Raw genomic sequence first — 25,328 nt, forward strand, 5'->3', positions numbered from 1 at the left:
TGGCCAGAGCTGCGCTGATCTGAAACCAGGAGCCAGGAGCTTCCTCTGGGTCTCCCATGTGGGTGCAGGGCCCAACGACCTGGGCCATCCTCTACTGCTTTCCCAGGCCATAGCAGAGAGCTGGATTGGAACTGGAGCAGCCGGGTCTCAAACCCGCACCCATATGGGTTGCCAGCACTGCAGGCGGCTGCTTTACCCACTACACCACAGTGTCGGCCCCAGGCATATTTATTTAAATATCGCTTTTGATCCATTTGCACTTCCTTGTTGACAGCACCTCAATTTGCTACAACAAAAAATATGGAGTCAATATAGATGCAAGATGCAAGTTTCCTTAGATGCCTGTACTGGTAGGGAGATTCATGGTATTGCTGTTTCTGTTCATGTTTTTAATTAAGAATTGCTGCTAAACTTTCTTCAAAGCTTTCTATGTATCTAGATAATCAGATATATTTTTTTGTGCTTTACTCTTCGAAAATGCTGAAATATAACTATTAATTTTCAAGGGCTAAACTAAACTTTTTTTCCTTGGATAAGCCCTTTGTGATTATTAGGTACTGTTTTATATATTTACAGCTAGTATGAACTTTGAAAGCATTATGTTTAATAAAAGAAGCCAACCACAAAAAACCACATTCCATAGAATTCCATTTACATGAAATGTTCAGGCTAGACAAATTCAGAATTAGAAAACAGATTCATGCTGTCTGAGATAGGGGTAAGAGGGAACGGGAAGTGATTGCTAATATAATATTCCTTCTTTCCTTCATGTCCTCCTTCTTTGCCATGAATACCCATTTTGTCCATGACACCATGATGTGGGAATAGAAGGGAGAAAGTACATTGTCTTCAGGTTTCAGAAGCCTAGAGCCTAATAAAGTAGTAACCTCTATTAAACTGATAAGAACAGATACTACACTTGATCTTAGCCAAAAGGCCGAGAAGCGATAAAGCAGTAACCTCTACTAACCTTGACCTTGTTAGTTTATTACTTAACCTCCCTACTCCCTTAGATTTGAATGACTTGAATCCTGAGCTTCATAATAATCCCCTGCTAATACTAGATATTTTGTCTAATAGTATATTAGCTATTTAGTCCATCCTCAAAGTGTGTTTGTCAATAAGTGTTTTCTCACCAATATCTACCTTTGGTTTTATATCAATCTATTCAAAATTATTGAATATCTGATAGGACTTAGCATTGGGTTAAAGATGGTGACCTGTGTGAGTTATCCAAAGTATATGAGGTAGAAAGAAAAATATCTTGAACAGAAGGTATGATTTGCACATAAATATCTCTGCACAAATGTGAACAGAGTTCTACAAGAAATATATTGGTGAACTATCACTTAAGAAACAAATTCTACCTTCATCGTTTAATACCACTTTTCTATTATCTGGTTTCTGTATTATCATTGGTTAAGATTCGATTTGGTAAAAATATATAGCCCATATTTCAGCGAATCAAGATAAATAATAATGTAATTCAGAATAAAAAGGGCACTATCTGAACCCTGATCACTTCAGCTTTCTTTTAATAAAATAAGAGTTAAGTAGATGTGAAAATGACATTCTGAGAAATAAAATGGTAATTATTATTTCCTGGTATTTTCAATAACTTACTACATGTATTCTTTCAAGGACTAATTATGAACTGGAGCAGTCATCATATTGTGCAGGGAATATAAACTAGTAAAAAAGCAAAGTTATTTACTGCCAAGAGCTATTTTCCAATTTATAAATATGTAACAAGTTCCTGTATTTTCCATATGAAGAAATTACTTATAGTTCTAAAAATCTATTTCCTGGAAGAGATGTAATTAAGGCTGGAGCAGTTCTATAAAGACAATCACACTATTATTTTCATAAACAGTTAAGAATTAATGTAAAAGACATTCTCTGCATATTTCAGATAACAAGAAAATAAGTAAGGTTCCCCGGAATTCTATTATGAAATGTACTTTCTTTTGAATACAATTCTGAAAATTATGAGGAACTGAAATAGCCAAGGTCATTAAAAAAGTATATTAACTTATTTTACAAAATTATCTCCTAAAGTTAAAATCCTACAAGAAGCGATTTTGTTGTAAATTTGAGAAATCTATAATGACCATGTTAATATGATTTTTATAACTTCAACTTAGCGGTGCCAAATTAGTCTTTGTTTCTAACACTTTTAAAAGAAAACTTCAAGTTAACAAACAAAGAAGGTAATTCATCCCCAAGTACCCACTAAATAGATTCCAATCTATTTAAACAATATATTTATAAACAGGATTTATGTTTATTCCATTATCTTCTCTCCCATCCAATTTCCATTGGAAGATTCCATCTTGATGATCACCATATATCCATTTCTAAGGTCACTTCTAACACTGAGTTAAAAGAATGAAACTAAATAAAAGTATGTTCCCATCTGAAATGAATGCGGAAATTACTTTATCAAAGGAAAATGCAGTTTCAATGGAAAATTGATCATTTTAATGCCTTCATTTTTAAAATTTAAGACAGAAAATATAACTATTCAGTATGAAAAAATATTAAGCATTAAGGAAAAGTAATTCATAGAATAAAATGCAAATTGTTAACAAATAAAGATAAAATGTTAAGATACATTCAAATGTTTAAGTTATTCAGTATCAAAAATGATAACATTCTGAGCTGGAAAAGATTCAAACAAGCCTGCTCCTGTTATATATTTCTGGTAAATAAGAGACTCATAAAGTACTTTGGATGGGATTTAAAATATTTACTTATTTATTTGACGGGTAGAGTTATAGACAGTGAGAGTCAGAGAGAAAGGTCTTCCTTCCGTTGGTTCACTCCCCAAATGGCCAATACAGCTGGAGCTATGCCAATCCGAAGCCAGGAGCCAGGTGCTTCCTCCTGGTCTCCCTTGTAGGTGCAGGGGCCCAGGCACCTGGGCCCTCCTCCACTGCCTTCTCTGGCCACAGCAGAGAGCAGAACTGGAAGAGGAGCAACCGGGACTAGAACCTGGTGCCCATATGGGATGCTGGCACAGCAGGCAGAGGATTAACCAAGTGAGCCATGGCGCCCGCCCCTATTTATTTATTTATAACACTGAATGAAAGAAGAACAGAGTCTTAGAGAAAGAGCTCCCATCTGTGGTTCACTCCCCAAATGCCCACAATGACTAGGTCTGGGTCAGCACTGAAGCTAGGAACCAGGAGTGCTATTTAGGCTCCTCATGTGAGTGACAGGAACCGGTTACTGGAGCCATCACCACTGCCTCTCAGTGTCTGCATCAGCAGGAAGCTGGAATCAGAATTCAGAGCCGGATACCAGTCCCAGGCACTCCGGTTTGAGATATGATGTCTTAACCACTGAACTAATGCCTGCCTCTTTGGATAGAATTTAACAATAGTTTTCAAAAGCATTAACATTTTATGCACTTGTTACCCATCCAATATTTTCTAAGAATTTGTGTGCATAAAAAAAGATAAGAGATGGACAAAGCATTTAGCTAAGGTGTCCATACTGATTGGCTCAAATCCTAGTTTGATCTCAAATGAAAAATATAGGTTGTGATTTTACTTCAACAACAATCCAACATATAATACAGACAGTAGTTGTGGAAATGAACAAGAAAGTTGTGGAAGGGCTTATTTTGAAAATAATATAAGTAAAACACTGGAGAAATTTCTGCATTTAATGACCAAATAGGAGGTAGCTGAGCATGTGAGATAAACTTAAAGGAATGATCAAAAATTTGAACAACATCTCATATGACCCAGCCATCCCACTCCTGGGAAGTTACCCAAGGGAAATGAAATCAGCATATGAAAGAGTTATCTGTACCCTCCATGTTTATTGCAGCTCAATTCACAATAACCAAGACATGGAATCACCCTAATGTTCCTAAGCGAAGACTGGATAAAGAAATTATGGGATATGCACACCATGGAATACTGCACAGCAGTAAAAAAAGCAAATGAAATCCTGTCATTTGCAACAAAATGGATACAACTGGAAAACATACTTAATGAAATAATCCAGTCTCAAAAGGACAAATACCATATGCTCTCCCTGATCTGTGGTAATTAACAGCACCTAAAAGGTAATCCATAGAAATGAAACTGACACAATGAGATGTAATGACTTTGAACAGCCCTTGTCTTGACTGTCAAGGAACAGTTTTTTGGTTTTTTTTTTCATACTATTTATTGAACTCCTTACTTGATATAGATTTAATCTCATGTGTATGAAGTTAATTGAAAATAGAACTTGCTTAAAAAAATAAAAATGGGGATAGGAGAGGGAGGAGGAAGAAGGGTGGGGAGTGTGGGTAGGAGAGAGGGCAGGGTAAAAACAATCACTATGTTCTTAAAGTTGTATTTATGAAATGCATGAAGTTTGTATGCCTTAAATAAAGTTTTCTAGAAAAAAAATTTGAACAACATACTATTCCTCATTATTATTTGCTCCATATCACTGTTCTCACATCGGAATTATTTCTATATCCTACATTTCTTTTCTTTAATTGCATATTGCTTCCCCATTTTGTTCTTAAACTGAGGGAAACACTAATATTTTAAATCATTACATATTACTTCTTTGCCTTGATCACTTACTGGTGCCTGTTCTATGCAAAGTTCTCACAAAGCTCTTTATTATCGCTCTACCCTCCTATTCTTCTATTTAGCCTTCCTCTCATCTAGCACAGGGCCAGTCCTGCTGATCACGGAGCACTGCACCCATGCTTCCTCAAAGACCTGGCAGGTGACTTTCCTCTGTTCCTTCTCTATAACTCTGCACTTCCTTTGTGTCTTTCTCAGGTGTACTCTTCTCATTCAGACATTCCTTGATCACCCTAACTGACAAAGCACTGCCCACCTCAGCACTAACTTCTCCAATTCCTCGTTTCCTAGCCCACCCCCCACACTCTCCTATTTAAAGTCCTATACTTTAGTCACTGCTATCTGTCTATCACATAGGATAGCATTGGTGCACAGCGGTTGCTCCTTTGGTCCCTGAGGAGATGCCCCAAGTGCTTTCTGCTGGCCTTTTCCGGAGCCGGGGTCCTTTTGTTCTTCTGTGTTATTCTGGAGGAGGGGAAGAGTGGTGGACAGAAGTCAGTTCTTTTCTCTTGTCATAGAAACTTTGCTGAGACAATCAGTGGCTAGCTACCCTCAGAGTATACTATGTACCCTTTCTTTGCATGGAATCTTGCAATATCTCTTATTTCTTTCTCTGAAAGCTCATGGGCTTATCGTTACTTCATGGAAATTTGACAGGAAATAGAGCACAGGACATTCCTTCCAGGTGACCCCAGCATCACTTCTCCTTTATCTTTTTGCCCAAAGTCCATCATCTTGAAATAAATACTTACCTGTTCTTTTTTTTATTTTTTTCAATCAAGAAAGCACATAATCTATATTTAACCTTATTTCTTTCAACTCTTTTATTTTTATGATCCTACACAAAAAAAAAGCAATACAAAAGTACATTTCTAACTGTGTTTTCATCTGCAAATTACATGGCATAATTTTGATAAATTCATTGGAGTATATGGCCTATCTTGTATACTCCTGGGCTTCTTTTGCTGCAAATTCAAAATAAAATCTTAGATGTTGCAATTTACTCAGTAAAAGCCATTAAAATGTGCATCCAATCAATGACAAAGGAAATGGAGGGGCCAGTGCTGTGGTACAGTAGGCTAAGCCTCCACCTGCGGCCCCTGCATTTCATATGGGTGCCTGTTCGAGTCCCGACCGCTCCACTTCCAATTCAGCTCTCTGCTATGGCCTAGGAAAGTGGTAGAAGACAGCCTAAGTGCTTGGGCCTCTGCATCCATGTGGGAGACCTGGCTCACAGCTTCAGATCGGCTTAGTGTTGGCCACTGTAGCCACCTGGGGGAATGAACCAGCAGATGGAAGACCTCTCTCTCTCTCTCTGCCTCTCTGTAACTCTGCTTTTCAAAGAAAATATTAAAAAGAAAAAAGGAAACGGAGTCTAAGAAATGGGGTGAGATCCTGTTTGACCTAATGCCTAGAGTAGAGTTGTCCAGCTGATATTTTGAATCTTGACTCTTCGGTGAGATGTAATTAAGAAATAGGCAGGGGACTACATGGAAGCTGGTGAGAGGGTAGCATTAGATGATGCCTCAATCCACATAAAAGGTGAAAGAGAAGACAGGCTCAGAGAGCTAATTCAGTGATCAGATCACATAAAGAAATGGAGGAGACTATGAGAAATGAGAGAGAAATTAATCACTCATTTTAATGTGACTGCCATTGAAAAACTGACTTACTTTAAAAATAAAAAGATGAGGCAGCTGTTTTACCTAGATGTTAAGATCTCCACATCCCATGTTGGAGTATCTAGGATTAAGTTCCAGCTCTACTCCTGATTCCAGCTTCCTGCTAATGTGCACCTTGAGAGAAAGCAACTGATGGCTCAAACAGTTGAGTCCCTGCCACCGAGTTTGGAGACCTTGATTAATTTCTTTGTTCCCATCTTCAGCACTGGTCATTTGGGGAGGGAACAGCAGATGCATGCATTAACACACAGTCTCTCTCTCTCTCTCTCTCTCTCTCTCTCTCTCTCTCTTCTCTCTCTCTCTCTCTCCCTCATCTTTACTCTCAAACAGTTAAATTTTTAAAAAAATTCCAGTTACAGAATCACAGGTATATCACATACTGTTTTAACAATACCTTGGGGCCGGCGCTGTGGCTCACTTGGTTAATCTTACACCTGTGGCGTCAGCATCCCATATGGGTGCCGGGTTCTAGTCCCGGTTGCTCCTCTTCCAGTCCAGCTCTCTGCTGTGGACCGGGAAGGCAGTGGAGGATGGCCCAAGTGCTTGGGCCCTGCACCCACGTGGGAGACCAGGAAGGGGTACCTGGTTTCTGACTTCGGATCAGCGCAGCTCCAGCCATAGCTGCCATTTGGGGAGTAAACCAATGGAAGGAAGACCTTTCTCTCTGTCTCTCTCTCACTGTCTGTAAAATTTAAAAAAATATATATATATATACCTTGATTCCCCCTGCCCTTTACCTTCCCTCAAAAGCATTGAGACAAGGGTGGAAGTAATTAGTTAGCAGAATTGATTTCTGTAAAAACTGCTAGGAGAGTGGGAAAGTAAGACAAAGGAAAAAAACCAGCAGGGAACACATTATCAAGGAAGTTATCCACTGTGGGCAGAGAAGCATCCTGATCTCACTGAGGAAATCTACATGTAGACAACGTTCCTCAGAATTATTCCCACAAAGGGCAAAGGGAGCTGGTGTTTAAACACCAAGTGCTCATCCAGTGTGTTTTTAGGACTACAAGTTTCCTTGGGTACTTAGAAAACTTCATGGAAAAATGGAATTAAAAGATAAGCTTACCTTGGTGCAAAACAATTTGAAATCCATGCACAATATTTTCATAATGGGCATTTTCCATGAATTTTTGAAGAGCACTCTACAAATAGATTTTAGAAGTTTTTTGCGCTAATGTAAACTTTCTTTCATTTCAACTCTCCCACAAACTTTCTGAAGTACTTTGTGAAGCCTTAGCTCTAAGCCGATCCCAGCTTGCCTGCCTTGATCTAGCTGGCTCCTGTGAGCAAGGAAAAGCCCTGAACTAGAGCTTTACAGTGACTCCAGAGGACATCAAAGTGAAGGTGGGTGTTGAAGAGACCTGGGGAGATCACAAGAGCCTCAGTTATATTTTCATTGCTGTATAGAATCATTTCATTTGGCTTCATGTAATCCATTCCATGCTTGCTCTCAAAACTTGCTTAGGTATTTATACTTCTACTGAAATTTTCTCTCTCCCTCTCTGCACCCCTCCTTTGGTCAGTTTTGAAAAAAAAAAAAAAACAGACCCTCTGCATTTCCCAATGTATTTCAGAATTTATGTCAATTATTATTCTTTATTCTACCTTTATAAGGAAATCTGTTGTAGTAGCTAGCTATAAAAACATTCCTGAGGTTTGCAACTGGAAAGAGAAATGGATTCAGGAAATTATCCATATGGATTTTATAGATTTTTCTTCCATCATTAAGCTACTACTGTCAACTCTCAATGAACACCACACTCTATCTTGGGGCAGGCGGTCTGCAAGCAGCAAGCCAAGTATGTGTCCAGCCCTCTCAGGGAACTCTCTGTTCAGGCTGTAATTCATTTGCCTAAGTTCGGCCATATGTTCTCATATATTGCAGTTTCTGGTCCTCTGCCACCTATACTGTGGACCTCTCAATAAAACTGATTGCTGGGCTTTGTAGGATGATGCTAAGGGTATTCCTTTCATCCATGTTATTAGTTTCATAATGTAGATAGAGACTGGCAATTTAAATTAGTGAAATTATGTGTGCTTAGGCTATGGAAAAAGACATATAACAAGAGATTATTTCTGAAGTTAAAAAGAATTTGAAGTACTAAGAAAAATTTCCCTGGTAAATCAAGTCCAAGCAAGAGAAAAAGGAAAAAAAATAATGATGAAGGAAAGCATTCTAGTCCAATTGGATATTTTTCTGCAAAATTTTAACTGCACACATGGATATTGGTGTGATTTTATCTGAAAAGAGGAAAAATTCTGAAGTTAAAACAATATATTAAGGAGCCAGTGCCATGGTTCACTTGGTTAATCCTCTGCCTGCAGCGTCGGCATCCCATATGGACACTGGTTCTAGTCCCAGTTGCTCCTCTTTCAGTCCAGCTCTCTGTTGTGGCCCAGAAAGGCAATGGAGGATGACCCAGGTGTTTGGTCCCTGCACCCACATGGGAGACCAGGGGAAACAGCTGGCTCCTGGCTTCGGATCGGTGCAGCGCACCAGCCGTAGGGGCCATTTGGGCAGTGAACCAATGGAAGGAAAACCTTTCTCTCTCTCTCTCTCTCTCTCTCTCTCTCACTATCTAACTCTGTCAAATAAAAAAATTTATAAAAAGTTATATATTAAGATTACTATTGTACTGGTATTTAAAATCGTTTATCAGGGGCCAGAGCTGTGGTGCAATGGGTTAATGCCCTGGCCTGAAGTGCCAGCATCCCATATGGGCGCCGGTTCAAGTTTCAGCTGCTCCACTTCCCATCCAGCTCTCTGCTATGGCCTGGGATAGTAGTGGAGGATGCCCCAAGTCCTTGGGTCCCTGTATCCACGTGGGAGGCTCGGAAGAAGCTCCTGGTTTCTGGCTTCGGATTGGTACAGCTCCGGCCATTGCGGCCAATTGGGGAGTGAACCATAAGATGGAAGACCACTCTCTCTTTCTCTGCCTCTCTTCTCTCTGTGTAACTCTGACTTTCAAGTAAAGTAAATAAATTTTTTAAAAAATAAAATAAAATAATTTATCAGATACAATTTATATATAAACTATACCTAATTTGAACAGACAGTTCTATGAGCTATGACAAATGTATATCCCTGTAATTACAGCCCTAATCAAGATGCAAAACATTTTCTCACCAAAGGAAGATCTCTTCTGAGTCCTGGTAGTCAGTTCAGCTCTTCCCTTCAGCCTCTTCCTTACTTTCATCACTGGAATCAGTTCTGATTTCCATCCCTATAAATTGGATAATTATTGAACTTCATGATGGAGAATCATAATAATATACCTTTTGTTTCTTGCATTTTGATTCATCATAATCTTTCTGAATTTCATTCCAATAGTTACATCACTGTGTATTTTTTGAGATGCATTCCTGTGGCTATAATGATATGTGTAGTACACATTATTGCTGTATGATATTCTACTGCATAAAATTTATGAATTTGTGTCTTGTTTGAAAATTGGAAGGGGCCTCTGATAATCTACATTCTTGTTCTTTCATTGGAAATTATTTTACAGTGTGTCTTGAATGAGGACAGCCTGGGAATTAAAAACATTCTTGGGAAATATGTTGACTCTGTTACATTCAGGTTTAAGTCCAAACCTTTGGAGTCTTAAATTCATTTCTCCCTTGTTGAAATGCTCTCACCACTGGTAAAGACAGTCTTGTGTTTGCCCATAGTCATACTCATGGAAGAACCAGAGGATGTTGTTAGCATCATGCTAATCTCAGTAGGGATGGGCAAAGAACTCAAACTTGAAAAAAAAAAAAAATGGCTCATGTTTGGAATTTTTCTCTTTCATAAATTGCAATTGGCACAATATAAATTATTTGGCTAACTCTGGCCAGATTTCAGTCTGTCTGCAGGGACTATTTCTGTGTGTTTGATCAGAATTTCCGTAAAACCCCACTAATGTTTCAGTAGTAGTGAAGAAAATCATGCAAAACAACAAGTCATCTATTTTCAAAATTTACATAGCCCACAGGGATTTGAATGAATCAACATAATTAAAATGTCCATTGTCTTCTCCTTTACAGCCCTTTGGCATTGAGTAAGACTTTCAGAGTTTTTTGTATTAGGCATAATGACATTGCCTAATCAACATCAGAAAGTATGATTTTCTAAAGTATTATGAAACAGATTAGTGTGCAGTATGGGTAAATTGGAGACTTTTTAGCTCTTTATAAAAAATGTATTAGCACCTCCGATACACTTCATAATCATCAGTTGTTTCCCATTATATTGCATGGAGTCCTCTTCTTCAATCCACTAGAAGTGATTTTGTCACCCCATCTAGAAAGGTTCTCAACCAACAGTCTGTGCCAAAATCAAAACAAGCAGCAGGGCACTTGAATGTGGCTTAAGGAAAGCCAATAAATGCCATTGTTGCCTCATTAAAAGAGCACATCATATTTTTAAAATAAAGAAAATTTAGCTTAACTTTACAAGGACAAAAACTCACCAGAAATGGTTATTGCAAAGTAACAATTATATATGTAAAACATATTAAATAAAATAGCTGAATATAACTTTTGTGTTACTTATTATTTGATGAAATGAGAAATAATAACTTTATAAGAATGTTAATTCATACACATGAAATTAAAAAACAACTTTCAAGGAAAATATGTAAGTGTCTTATAATTAATTGCTTATGGGAGCTGAAAAATAAGTTTTCTAGTAGTAAGCAGATAAAAAGTGTTTTATAAAAAGTAACATGAAACATTAAGAATCAAAACTTGAAGCAACTAAGCTTTGAGTGGAATTAGGAAAATAAATATCAGATCTTTCAGAATAACCACATAGTCTATGAAAATAAAGTAATACAACATATAGGCATTTTTACTTATTCCTTTCAAAAATCAAAATTTCTAATTTTCAAAATCTAATTTCTTGAGAGTAAGTAGATGACAATGACAGGTGATGGATCAACATCAAGGAGGACATTGTATAACAGCCTAGAAGAATGAGCCATCTACTATTGTTTTTGATGTACAGACAAATGATAAGCCTATATATGGGGGTGGACATGGAAAAAATAGAGCAAATAAGTTTTCAAATGTAGATTTCAATTTTTCAAATGTAGGATTTACAACAGGAGCATAGAATGTAAATGAAAAATCAGGTGTTATGGAATATTTCAAAAACGTTGAATAACAAACGTATAATAGTAGAATATAGTGCTGTAATCATGATAGAGCATCTAGGCAAAACACTGCCTTTTCATAACATTTAAATAACTTAAAATTTGAAAATCTTGAGAAAGTACTTTCTGTCTCCTTTGAATTGTACTTATGCATTACTGTCCCACAAATGGTCAGGCTATGACCAGTGTTAGCTGAACTTTTATATGTGGCATTTTCCTGACTATGAGAGTAAAAGCTATGCTGTTTAAAAATATCAGCATTATAACAAATCTTGCTCCCACAAAGCCCATGGGCTGACATTTTACAGACCTGGCCCTGCCACATGTTATTGTGTGTCATTCCACAAGCCTCAGTTGAAAGATTGAATGAAACAGTAAGATCTCCTTTTGAAATATACTCTGTTATTTACCTAAGTTATCATTTTATAGAGAACCTTACAGTATATTAACATTACCTATAGTTACCCTAAGTTACCCTACTGTGTAATAGAACTCTAGAAGTTCTTACTCCTATCTAGCTATACCCCCAATACCTGTCAATCAACCATTCTCTATACCTAACTGCCCCCTTCTCTCCCAAGGCTCTAGTAACCACCATAATAGTTTAATTTCTGAGATTACCAACTATTTTTTTTAGACTTGACATATGATTGAGAGCATGTGATATTTGTCTTTCTGTGCTTTTGTGTTTCACTTCAGATAGTAAGCTCTGATTCTGTCCATGTTCTTGCAAATGCCAAAATTCCATCTCTTTTTTATGGCTGAGTGGTATCCCAGGGTGTGTAGGTACCACATTTTCCTTACACATTCACTGGTGCATGGACACACAGGTTCTTCTTAGTTCTTGGCGTTCAGGAAAAGAGCTGCAATCCTCCAGGGAGTACAGATGTCTCTTTGACAGACTGATTTCATTTCCCTTGGATGTGTATACCCAGCAGTGGGATTGTGGGTCATGTGACAGTTCTGTTTTTAGTTTTTGGAGAATCTCCACACTGTATTCCACAATGACAGTGTGTGAGGGTACCCTTCCTTCCACATCTTCATCAGCACTTAGCTATCTTTTTTTTTTTTTTTTTGACAGGCAGAGTGGATAGTGAGAGAGAGAGAGACAGAGAGAAAGGTCTTCCTTTGCCGTTGGTTCACCCTCCAATGGCCGCTGCGGCCGGCGCACCACGCTGATCCGATGGCAGGAGCCAGGTGCTTCTCCTGGTCTCCCATGGGGTGCAGGGCCCAAGCACTTGGGCCATCCTCCACTGCACTCCCTGGCCACAGCAGAGAGCTGGCCTGGAAGAGGGACAACCGGGACAGAATCCGGCGCCCCAACCGGCACTAGAACCCGGTGTGCCAGCGCCGCAAGGCGGAGGATTAGCCTAGTGAGCCGCGGCGCCGGCCTCTTTTTTCATTCTGATAACAGCCAATCTCAGTAGACTGGGATGATATCTCATTGTAGTTTTTTGTTTTGTTTTGTTTTGTTTTGTTTTGTTTTGTTTTGTTTTTGTTTGTTTGTTTGACAGGCAGAGTGGACAGAGAGAGAGAGAGAGAGAGAAAGGTCTTCCTTTGCCGTTGGTTCACCCTCCAATGGCTGCCATGGCAGGTGCACCGCGCTGATCCGATGGCAGGAGCCAGGTGCTTCTCCTGGTCTCCCATGGGGTGCAGGGCCCAAGCACTTGGGCCATCCTCCGTTGCCTCCCTGGCCACAGCAGAGAGCTGGCCTGAAGAGGGGCAACCGGGACAGAATCCAGTGCCCTGACCGGGACTAGAACCAGGTGTGCCGGCGCCGCAGGCGGAGGATTAGCCTATTGAGCCGCTGTGCTGGCCTCATTGTAGTTTGAATTTGCATTTCCTTGATAATTAGTGATGTTGAACATTTTCTCGTATACATGTTGGCCATTTGTATGTCTTCCTTTGAGAAGTGTCTATTTAAAAATAAAAGATATTTTTAAATGCATTTTATTCCAATATTTTCCATTTTAAAGCTAACTACACAAAGGTTCATTCAGAACAATCTCATTTTTAATTCTTACACATTTCTTGTATTGATTCTGAATATAATTTAATAATTAGTAAAATGCCTTTTAGATATAAATAGATTTAAGATATGGTATATAGTCTATACAATATTATTTTGAAACTACTTTTTCTTATCATGGAAATTTCCCACTGAAGTACTGCAGATGGATCCTAAAACCGTGAAAAAGTCTTATCCAAAAATTTTAAAACACATAAAAATGTTAAAAGAAAGACAGAGGTTCTTCCATTTAAACAAATGGGGAGGAGCAGGTGTTTGGTCTAGCAGTTAAGATACCTGGATCTGGGAACCTGTTGAGGTTAAGCCATCACTTGTGACTCTGGCATCCCATATGCATCTCAGGGCAATAAACTCATTGTGTTTTGTTTCCATTGTGAGCTATATGTAATCTAATGGAGCTGTATAAAAACTAATGGATGTTATCAGTAAAAATACAACTTACTCTGGGACTTCTGAGACAGTAATAAATAGCATTCTGCAGTGATCGCTTCTAGCCATAATTTGTAGCTTACTCTTCAGCACTTGATGCTTTGCATCAAGCTGGCAACGTATTCTGTTTCCTTATCAATTTATATTTTAGAAATAAATCTGTGAAAGGTTCATGTCCAAATCCCATGAGCCACAGTGAGTTTTTCATCATTCCAGACATTCTTCTTTACTTAGTTCCATGTGACATCAGTCTGTGCTCTAGAAGAGATGGATAGATAGATAGATCAATAGGTAAATAGAAAGATTCTAATATGTACTGTGTACGCTTTAAATCATTAAATTTCACAATAAGTGCTTATTAGATGTTTCCAGTTATTCACACTTCTCATGTCGTATTTTCATATTACAGATTCATTTTGTCTCCTATTTTTCTCATTTGTTCAGTGCTTTAAGAGCAGGTGTATGAAAGCTACGAATAAAAATTCTGTGTGATGTATACCACTCAAAATTCTATATTGCTATGAAAATTTAGCACTGCTTTGAAATAATTTTAGAGATCTTGAATACAAACCATGGTGTTGAGAATAATGGCATAGGCATTCATTTACAGCATCCTCCATTTCTGATATTTTATCTTGAATTTTGAAAAATTTCTAATGATATCACAACACAGAAAACACTGCCCCTAATAATCAACAAGAATTGAGTGTCTAATAACTGACTGCACACTGTGGCCGAGTCTATAACACACTCTATTTTGGAGCAGTTCTAATTTATTTCATTTCCTCCTCTATTTTAAAAAGAAAGAATTGAATAACTTTTTTCATTATGAAACAACCATAATGCATTTCTTCAAGGAGCCAAATGTATTAAGTCATTTTTCAAAGATGCATTGAATACAATGTGGTGATACAATGTGGTGACTCTAATGCCATTGCTTGCATTTTACTTGCTGGGCCACAAAACTTTATGGTCATCTGTCTTTTACCAGGACATGTTTTTATGTATCTAGTGACTTTGAATTTTAATGGGACTCCAGTGAGGGTGAAAACAGCAAACACAACAATAGCCGTATAATTGGCACTTTCTTGAGGATGAAAATACAGGGGTTGGTGTTGTGGCTCTGCAGGGTAAGGCACCGCCTTTGGTGCCAGCATCTCATATGGGCACTGGTTTGAGTCCAGCTGGTCCAGTTCTGATCTGGCTACATGCTAATGCACCTGGAAAAGCAGTAGATATGTGAGATAGCTGGATATAATTCCTGGCTCTTGGCTTCAGCCTTGCCCAACCTTGGCAGTCATGGCCATTTGGGGAATGAACTAGCAGATGAAAGATCTCTCTCTGTCTCTCCCTCTCTCTGTCTGTAACTTTCCTTCTCAACTCCATCAGAGTTAAAGATAGAGGGAGGGAGAGACAAAGACAGTTCTTCCATTCATTGGTTCACTCCACAAATGGCCATAACTGCCAGAGCTGGGCCAATCTGAAGCCAGGATCCAGGAGCTTCTTCAGGGTCTCCCATCTGATGCAGGGGCCCAAGTATTTGGGCCATCTTCCTCTGCCTTCCTAGGCCATTAGCATACAGCTGGATAGGAAGAGTAGCCGGGACAGGATCTGCACCCAAATGGGATGCCAGCGCTTAGCCTACTAAACCACAGCCCACCCCTAAGAAATAATTTTTAAAAGACAAAATAGGGACCAGTGCTGTGGCGTAGTGGGTAAAGCCGCCACCTGCAGTGTCAGCATCCCATAATGGACACCAGTTTGAGTCCCACCTGCTCCACTTCTGATCCAGCTCTCTGCTGAGGCCTGGGAAAGCAGTAGAAGATGGTCCAAGTGCTTGGGCCCCTGCACCCATGTGAGAGATCCGGAGGAAGCTCCTGGCTCCTGGCTTCGGATCGGCTCAGCTCCGGCCTTTGTGGCCAATCGGAGAGTGAACCAGTGGATGGAAGACCTGTCTCTCTCTCTCTCTCTCTCTCTCTGCTTCTCCTTTTTCCTCTGTGTAACTCTTTCAAATAAATAAATAAATTTTTAAAAAAAGACAAAAATATAACTTTGAGAAAGGTTTTGAAACCCACCATGATTAATTGTTCTATAGATGATAGGTTTATTATGATTGTTTATAGTTTTCACTAAGACAATAATTGCTTGCAAAGATGAAGTCTTATCTCGAGTTTGAGAGAAATTATCCATAGAGGAAAGAATTTCAAATGAAGTACTTTAATATTTTGACTCAATGACTATATCTCACCAGACACTCAGTAATGAAAATTTTCAGGGAATTAGTTAAGATGACATTTGATTTCTGAAAATTAAATATCTTAAATGTATCTTGTGTCAAATAAAGAAAGATAAATGTGAATTTAAATATTACTGTCTTCGTATTAAATCATTAGTCATTTTTCACATTTTGTATTCTGTTTCCTTATTTGATTCTTAATGCATTTTGTGACATGGGCACTTATTTTCTTAGTGTGTTGATAGTTCATTACATAATTTAGAATGTAGCTGCTTAACAGTAGAAATTTTCTTTTGACAACCAAATCACAAGGAAGTTAAAGATTTCAAATTGATTACTGGTAACTTTTTCATATGTATTATTCATGAAGATTAATAAATTAAAAGCAGCCAAGGCTTTGACAATGTATTCTTTCCTAGACTGCAGGAACTGAAATTGCAGAATTCTGCCAATATAATGATACGAATGATTACCCAATGGACTTTATTTAAATATGTATCAACAAATGGCTTGCGTGACCATATAAACAATTTAATAATTATTTCCCCATCAAACACTATAACTAATGCTTTTCTTATGGAATTTTGTTGCCTGCTTTATTTATTTTTACTAATTTTTACTTTTATTTAAAAGATAGAGAGACAGAGATCTCTCATATACTGGTTTACTCCCCAAATGCCTGCAATAGCCATGTAGGGGCCAGGCCAAAATTAGTAGTCTGGAACTCAATCCAGCTCTGACACCTGGGTGGCAGGGACCCCCGTAGTTAAGCCACCATTGGTTGCATCCCAGGGTGGCAACAAGAAGAAGCTGAAACTGGAATTGGAATCTGGACATGAACCTAGGCTCTCTGATATGGAGCATGGATGTTGCAAGTGTGGTCTTAATCATTGTAATAAGATGATCCATCCCTGCCATATGTTAGAAGTAGCTTTGCTTCTATTGAATTTTTCATTGACTCTGACTCTTAATTTTGTACATAATATTTAATTGCTAACTTTCTAGATGAAGATAATAATTACAGGAGCAAGACTTATATACATGGATCAAGGTACAGTTGCTACATTTATCGTGGTACTATTAGATCACTATACAAAAAGTCAGAGGGAGAAAAAAAAATCCTACATTCTGAAGTGGAAGAATGTATGTATGTCCTTGCCCAATCTCTTTCAAATCACTTTTCCTGGTTACATCTAGAGGCCTTTAACCCCTTGTAATTCTCCCCAATATGCAACCCGGCTGATCACACCTATGATTGCTAATCAAAATCCAGGTACCATGTGACATTATCCCCTGAACTCATTTTGAAAGATTATTTAAATATCTGCTTGATATTGATTTACTTCATCCCTTTATCCTCCATTTCATAGTATTTGACCTGAAGTCAACTACTCAATCCCTTCACAGAGGCATATGAATTATGTATTTCCTGTATTCATCTCTGGTATAAACAGATGGCAGCTTTGTATAGTTATTAAAACATCCCTTAGAACTCTAGCAAAGAGATATGACAGGGCTTGGAGGGGCTCCTGAGTTACGTTTTGCTAAGAATTGGTCTAGGCTTATATTCCCATTTATCTGCTTCAAATTTGTTATTAGATTTGAAAATAACATTTTAATTTTAAGGCCCCAAAAGCTTGAAAATAAATTACTGTTTCAGCTTAAGACCACTGCTCCAACAGAATGCTTTATTTTCATCACCCATATCCCCACATCAACATTCAAAATAAATAGTCTAGGGACAGGGAAAAATCCAATGGGATGCAGGCAAAATAATTTGCATAATAACATTTGCAATTTATAGTTTAAAATTTGACAATTCATTATGGATCCATAAATTTTTAAAGAGACTCTATGGTAGAAATAATTTAAGAAATTGAAAATAATTTATTCCTGTAAGGCAAAAAGGACAGAAAAAGACAAGTGAAGAGCGTAAGATGAGTTTGTGTGGAGCCTACCAGATTACAGTTAATACTGCATTAGGGGAGGGGAAAGTCATGCACTGAAAGTGAAAGAAAGATTCTCTGCGGTATGGAAAGTTAGCAGCATGAACCCTGACAGAAAGACCAGCGTAATTCAGACTTAGAAAATTCCACTATGGAAGGAGTGTTGCAGTGCAGCAGGTAAAGCTGCCACCTGCCAATACTGGTTTGATTCCCATCAGTTCCATTTCTGATCTTGCTCCCTGCTAATGCCCCTGGAAAAGCAGCAGAGGATGGCCCAAGTCCTTGGGCCCTTCCACCCACAAGGGAGACCCAGATGGATCTCCTGGCTCCTGGCTTCAGCCTGGTCCAGCCCCAGCCATTTCAGCCATTTGAGGAGTGAACCTGGGGATGGAAGATCTCCCTCTGTGTCTCATCCTTTCTCTCTGTAACTCTGCTTTCAAATAAACAAATCCATCTTTAAACAAAAAGAAAGAAAACAATAAGTTAGACTAAGAAAAGGTATTGGTAATCAGTTTAACCATTTTCAAAGGATTCATCATAGGCGTAATAGACAAAATGGGCCATAATAAGCCCTGCCAAGGCAACCACAGACAGGGCTGGAAACTCAATGAATCTATGGCAGGCTAATTTTGAAGTTGATAGTTTTGGATGGTCTACACATGATGCTATAAGTATCCAAATGGCTCACGGCAGAAAAAGTGAGGAGCCAGGAACTCCATCTGGGTCTCCTGCAGGAAGACAGGGACCCAAATGTCTTCCACTGCCTTCTCAGACACATTAACAGGAAGCCTGGATCAGCAGCAGAACAGCTGGGACAGAAACAGGCACTCTTATATGGGAGCCAGTGTTGCAAGTGGCAGCTCAACCCACTGTGCCTCAATACCAGCCCTGGCTAGATACACTTCTAGGAAGTATTGAGAGAGAGAGAGAGAGAGAGAGAGAGAGAGAGAGAGAGAGAATGTTCATAAATCAACTGAATAAAATAGTCAGTAGTGAATTACTAATGCTGTACATCTCTAAATACCTCTTCTTGACCACATTTCCTTCATTTCTACTTAGATACAATCACTATCAAAGAATGTGTGTTTGTTATTCTCTTGCTTCTATGGGTAGCTCATCATATGTATATGAATGGCTACAATGTATGGGATGTATGTATGCCTGTAAAATAGTTCTTACATGATTTAATAGTTATTCTGAAATTATTCTGCATGCTGCTGCTTAAAATCCAAGGTTTTATTTTTAAGATACATTCATGGGCGCTGGTGTTGTGGTAGAGCAGGTTAAGTCACCACCTGAGATACCTGCATCCCATTTGAGTGCTAGTTCAAGGGCTGCTCCACTTCTAATTCAGCTCCCTGCTAATGACCCTGGGAAAGCAGCAGAGGATGGCACAAGTACTTGGGCCCCTGCACCCACATGGGAGATTCAGATGATGCTACTGACTCATGGCTTCAGCTTGACCCAGCCCCAGTCCCAGCCATTGCAGTCATTTGGGGAGTGAAGCAGAAGATGGGAGATTCTCTCTCTCTCTCTCTCTCCTCTCTTTAACTCTGCCTTTCAAATACATTAATACATTTTTTAAAATGTATTCATAGCAATGTGTACATTTGTAGTTCATTCATTTTCATTGCTGTGATTATTTTATTATATGTGTGTTAGCCATTGTTCTAAAAGAGGATATTTGGAATATTTCTTGTATGTTTTATTATCAACCATACTAGCATGCATATTCAGTTCTCCAAGTTCTCCTATACAAGAGTTATTTTAGGCTGTTTACCTTGAAGGATATTTGTCACAATAAAAATTTTAACAACTTTATGATTGTTTAATTACTTCCCATTGTGTTATCTTATTCACTAGAAAATAATCTTTTCATTGTCCTTTGCTTGTCTATACGCAGCTTAGAAAAACTTTATCAAGTTCCACACAATTGCTATGGGATTGTAATTAGAATTTCATTAAATGTGTAAATCCAGTTAAGAAAAAAAAATAACACGCTTATTGATTTCTCTTTTCTGTAAATAATGTTTTCCACTTTTTTGGTTCACCCCAAACTGTGTATTAAAGGCATGTTCCCTGTTGTTTATTCCATTGGTGCAATGAGGACACGCTGCTCCTTTCAGACTTGAGAGATGTAAGATTCAGTTCAGTGATGTTCAAAGGACTGAGTCTTTCCCTTTAGAAGGTGATCTTTAAAAGACAGGAATGGAAATATAATCATAGAGCTAAGGATTTAGACTGCTTGGCTGTATACCACTGGCAGGCTGAGGCACCAGGAAAAATGCCATATTTTCATGCTTCCCAATTCCCAATTTTATCTCAAATGAGCCCACTGATCTCTGGTGATATGAGATATGAGAGATGAGCCCATCTCTCTCTGGTTCAGTATGGGCGATAGTCTGCAGTTGCAATGTCTTAATTGAGCTTATGCTGGCTGACTAAATATGATGATGTGGAACTTTTATCTTTTACCAGTAGGTTGTGAGAAGTCCAAAGTGAAAGGCATGCTTTTTTATTCTAAGTGACTGTATTCATGTCAAGTGCTCTCTAGACTTTTGAGAGATTGTTAGTTCAGATTTCACTGACAATGCCTCTCAATTGGAAATTTTCCAACTACTTCTTAACTACTCTTCACAGTTTCATAAATTGGCCATAAACTATCCATGGAAAATATCTTTTAATGTGCTTCTTGTTTCCTCAGTTAGCTTTTTAGCCTGTTATCCTGCTATTCTAAAATATTTCAGTGGTCTTCAGAATGTCTGTGAGTTTCTTCAAACTCAGAAGGAAATCTAGTTATGGCAGAGATCAAGAAAGAAATACCAAATGTTCTCTTCACTTTGAATCACTTTGTATTAAGGGTAGAGGAATTACCTGTCAAGCAGCTCTAAATTAAGTTGATTTGGAAAGAAAACCAACAATAACCACTATTTTCTTGTTTTCAACATGTCCATGTTGTCTTCAAATAAAAGCGTTTTTCTCTTTTTCAGGTCTACTAATTACCTGCCTTATCAATTCATCCTTTTTCTTTGATAAACTACTCGTACATAGCACCATACAGATGGAGTATCCCTTACCTGAAATGAAGAAGTGTGTCAGAATTTGAAGTTTTCTGGAATTGGAATATTTTGATAGACTTTACAAGTTAGGCCTCCCTAATCCTAAAATCTGAAATCCAGAATTCAAATCATCAGATTAGGGATGCTCAATCTGAATTACATATACTAGTTGCATGTGTATCAGTTAAAATAATTTTAAATATTTTTGCATATTATTTAAACAAGCATGCTAAATTTTATTAGCAATTGATTTATAATAGTAAAAACAAAAATTGCAAATTATCTTAAAGTTAATATTATTACTATAAAGAAACTTCCTTCTGAATTAAAATATATCCCTCTTGGTTAAAAAAAAAAAAGGAAAACGTTTCAAATCCTCTGAGTGTATTTTCAATGCTTTGCAAATACATCTTAATTGTAGCTCTAATTACTGTATATTTTTGTGAAATTCATGAGAAAAGAAAAGCAGGTAAGCAGAGGACAGTTTGCAATTTGCAAATCAGTTCAAAGCCTACCACTGTATCAACACAATTCTGACAGGCAAAATACTTTTGATAATGCATTGATTAATGGATTTCAGCTGTTGGCATTCCTCAGTGCATATGGGTAGACACAGATCTCATGTCACCAGAGGGAGTCGGAAGAGCAGTAGGTCACTTCACCTGCTGCTTGTATCTGTCATAGGAGGCTTCTGGGCTGCCAGCCTACTCCAAAGCTTTGTGAGACTAGAAATATTGTTTTCAAGCTGTGATTGGGATCAGTGGCTGCTGCAGTGTGGTTGTCAGATGGGAGAGGGAAGTTATCTCCGTTCTCTCGTGGACCATGAAAACTTGTCCTTTACCGTGCGTCTGGCGCCACTCGCTCACTGCTTCATCATTACCTCGTCCTGTTATTCCACATGCATTTTTAATTCTATAATAAAAATTAAAGAGATGTGACATTCTCAGTGAGTTTCTTCATGCATGCAGCACTCTTACAAAGCGAAGTATATGCATGAGAATCCAAATTAAAGCAGAGATCTGTTAAGAAGAAGGAAAGGTGATTCTTTTCAATTGCAACTTGACAAGTAAGGAAGAAAATACTGATGATCCCTAAACCAACTGCCCTCTGCAAGGTCAATCCCTGGGTTTAAGAGGGAGATAGAGGATGGAGATAAGAAAGGAAAAAGAGAAAATATCTCCTCTGTGGGCTTTGCAATTTGTTAAATAAACAGGCCAAGTGATGATAGAAAATATAAAATCCACAGCAGCTACTGACCACGGTGAAAGCTGGCACCTTCCACTGAATAATGAAACAGCAGGAGCTCTCCAGAGAGGATTCATGATGAAAATAGCAGCAGTATATTCATTATGAATAACATATACTGCCTGAAAGAAGAAGAAACCTTTCAAGAGAGACTAAGAATTCCCTGGGCCCTCATTACTACAGACAACATAAAGAGAGGGATACTGGATGAGTACTTCTTCCATCTGAATGAAAAACGAGGATTAAAAAATGCACAATTTGGCTTAATCAAATTTCTTTGCTTTTTTAAAGTCTTCAATTCATCAAACCTAAAAGCACATTGTGCAGGCACTTTTATCTTTCATTTACGATGTTATGTTTTCTTTCATTTATGAATGTTCCCGCATGTTTTTAGGATTTCTTGACACTGGTGGGAAAATGGAAAGCATTTGACAGAGACTTGAAGGAACATAGAGCCCTGAAGATCCACATTTGGTTATAGTCCATTCCTTTTATTAGGTAGATAGCATTAGAGTCCAATAGGAAACAGTGGATGGTCACAAAATCATTTTATAGGTAAATGAGCCTAAACTTATAGGATTACTGATTTAAGCCACTGTAACCCATTGCTTTATTGGCATGTCTCATCATTAACCTTGAATTCTAATGTTCTAGAGACAATGAATGTTAATTTGTTTTCAAATTAACTTCTTTTAAGTTAAATTTCAATACATTAATTTTAAATATGTATTTGTTTCTCCCCTCTGAAAGATTCTCAGGTTTAGGAACATGGTGTACTGGACCCCTTAACTTGTGGCCACCAGTGTGCTACTCAGACACTCCACTCCTAGTTTAAATCCCATCCTCAAAAACCAATATTTTGGCCGGCGCCGCGGCTCAGTAGGCTAATCCTCCGCCTTGCGGCGCCGGCACACCGGGTTCTAGTCCCGGTCCGGGCACCGATCCTGTCCCGGTTGCCCCTCTTCCAGGCCAGCTCTCTGCTGTGGCCAGGGAGTGCAGTGGAGGATGGCCCAAGCCCTTGGGCCCTGCACCCCATGGGAGACCAGGAGAAGCACCTGGCTCCTGCCATCGGAACAGCGCGGTGCGCCGGCCGCAGCGTGCCTAGCGCGGCGGCTATTGGAGGGTGAACCAACGGCAAAAAGGAAGACCTTTCTCTCTGTCTCTCTCTACTGTTCACTCTGCCTGTCAAAAAAGAAAAAAAACACAATATCTTCCTGAAACTTCCTACCTGTTTTTTTAAGTCACTCACTCTCTGGGAACAAGAAGAAGTTATTTGAGTTAAAGAGGTTGTGGCTGACAAAATGAACATGATATAAAGTAAGATTTCTTGGAGGTAAATAAATATTTATGTTTCGAAGCATGGAAAGCTATCTAGTGACGTAGAAACCTACAAGCAGATATGTATTCTCTCTCTCTCCCTCATATATGTAAATGAGCAAATTATACACCACTGCATTTCAATATACAGAGAGCAAATGTAAATGTGGTTATTAACCCTAGACATAGATGTAGGGTAATTTTAATTACCCAACCCAATAATTTGAATTTCTCTCATAATTCATGAGAAATACAGATTTATTTAATCAGCTCTGTCTCAAGGGATAAAATTCAGGATTTTAATTTTCCTGAAAATCTCTTCCAGATGTTTAAACTAGAATTTTAATGGCTGAACATTTTGGGAACCAAGGCTTTATCATTCAGATTTGCTATTTTTTTAAACAGAACAAAAGTCCCAATTTTTTAAAAATTTATTTGATACCAGGATTGCTCTACTCTGCATAGTGTAAAAATGTTACCATGATTTCTATTCTAGAGAAATTAAATGAGATGGGTGGTATTATTTCTGCTACGTAACAATGTGATTAAGAATAGAATATATTCTCAACTAGATCTGGCTTTAGGCATCATGCTGAGGTCTGGGAAGTAATTGGTACGTTTCTCTACTTCTCTAACTTGTCCTGGGTTATCAGCACTCTCTTAGGGTTCAACATTTCAGCCACCAGGTGTAACTTTTCAACCAACTAATTATATTCCAGACTTTTCCAAGTTCCTTCCATTCATACATTTTATCTCTACCATGTTGTTCCAAATTGTAAAACTATATGACACGTTCAAAGGCACCTAGTCAATGCTACAGGGAACATGTTTAAGAAAAGGAGAAGCAGTGAAATAAAGGGACCTCCCTAGACAATACTATCAGCCATGCAGAGCCGAAACCAGGCACCCAGGTTTCATTGTGACTGAGCCTCTCAAGTTGTGAGGGAATCATCCAAGTAAAATAGCTTTTAAAATGGAATCATTGAAGATGCTGGTAATTCTAAACAGTACAAAATGTGATGCTGATCATTGGGAACAGGTAAGAGATCTTCTCAAGTATCTCTCATCAGAGAATAATTTCCATCATAATGAGCATTCATTTTACATTGATTTAGGGGAACAATATGATTTTGCACTTTTATTTGACACTTGGGAGATTTTATTTGCCACAAATGTGCTACATGACATCAAGCACAAATGGGATCATAAATGCAGAAGCATTTGTTAAAGTTGCCATGGTAGTCAAGCTCCAATTTTTATTTTCCCCTAAAATTTAGATTGATTATTTTGTGATTCAGTATATGCAAAATCATTAGTGAGCAGGGATTTTTAAGGTTGAATTGACCAATATATAAAATATGCAGATAGATCGGGACCAAATCATACTTAATTCTTCCTAATTCTCATTGTTATTACTACTATTAATAATAAATAACTTATTTTTCCTAAAGAAATCTTTTATTTAATGAGTAAAAATTTCATAAGCACAACTTTAGGAATATACTGATTCTTCCCACCATACACACCCTCTCACCCCAACTTCTTCTCCCTCTCCCATTTCTAGTTTCATTCTACATTAAGATTCATTTTCAATTAACTTTATACACAGAAGACCAACTCTATACTAAGTAAAGATTTCAACAATT

The 25,328-nt window shown here is 38.1% G+C and overlaps 1 pseudogene; it reads right to left on the minus strand.

Annotated features, from left to right (window-relative positions):
* Positions 1 to 833: 833 nt before the first annotated feature.
* On the minus strand, positions 834 to 949 carry LOC133766154 (U2 spliceosomal RNA; annotated as a pseudogene).
* Between the last annotated feature and the right edge of the window lie 24,379 nt (positions 950 to 25,328).

This window comes from Lepus europaeus, chromosome 8 (genome assembly GCF_033115175.1).
Source record: "Lepus europaeus isolate LE1 chromosome 8, mLepTim1.pri, whole genome shotgun sequence".
Lineage (NCBI taxonomy): Eukaryota > Metazoa > Chordata > Mammalia > Lagomorpha > Leporidae > Lepus > Lepus europaeus.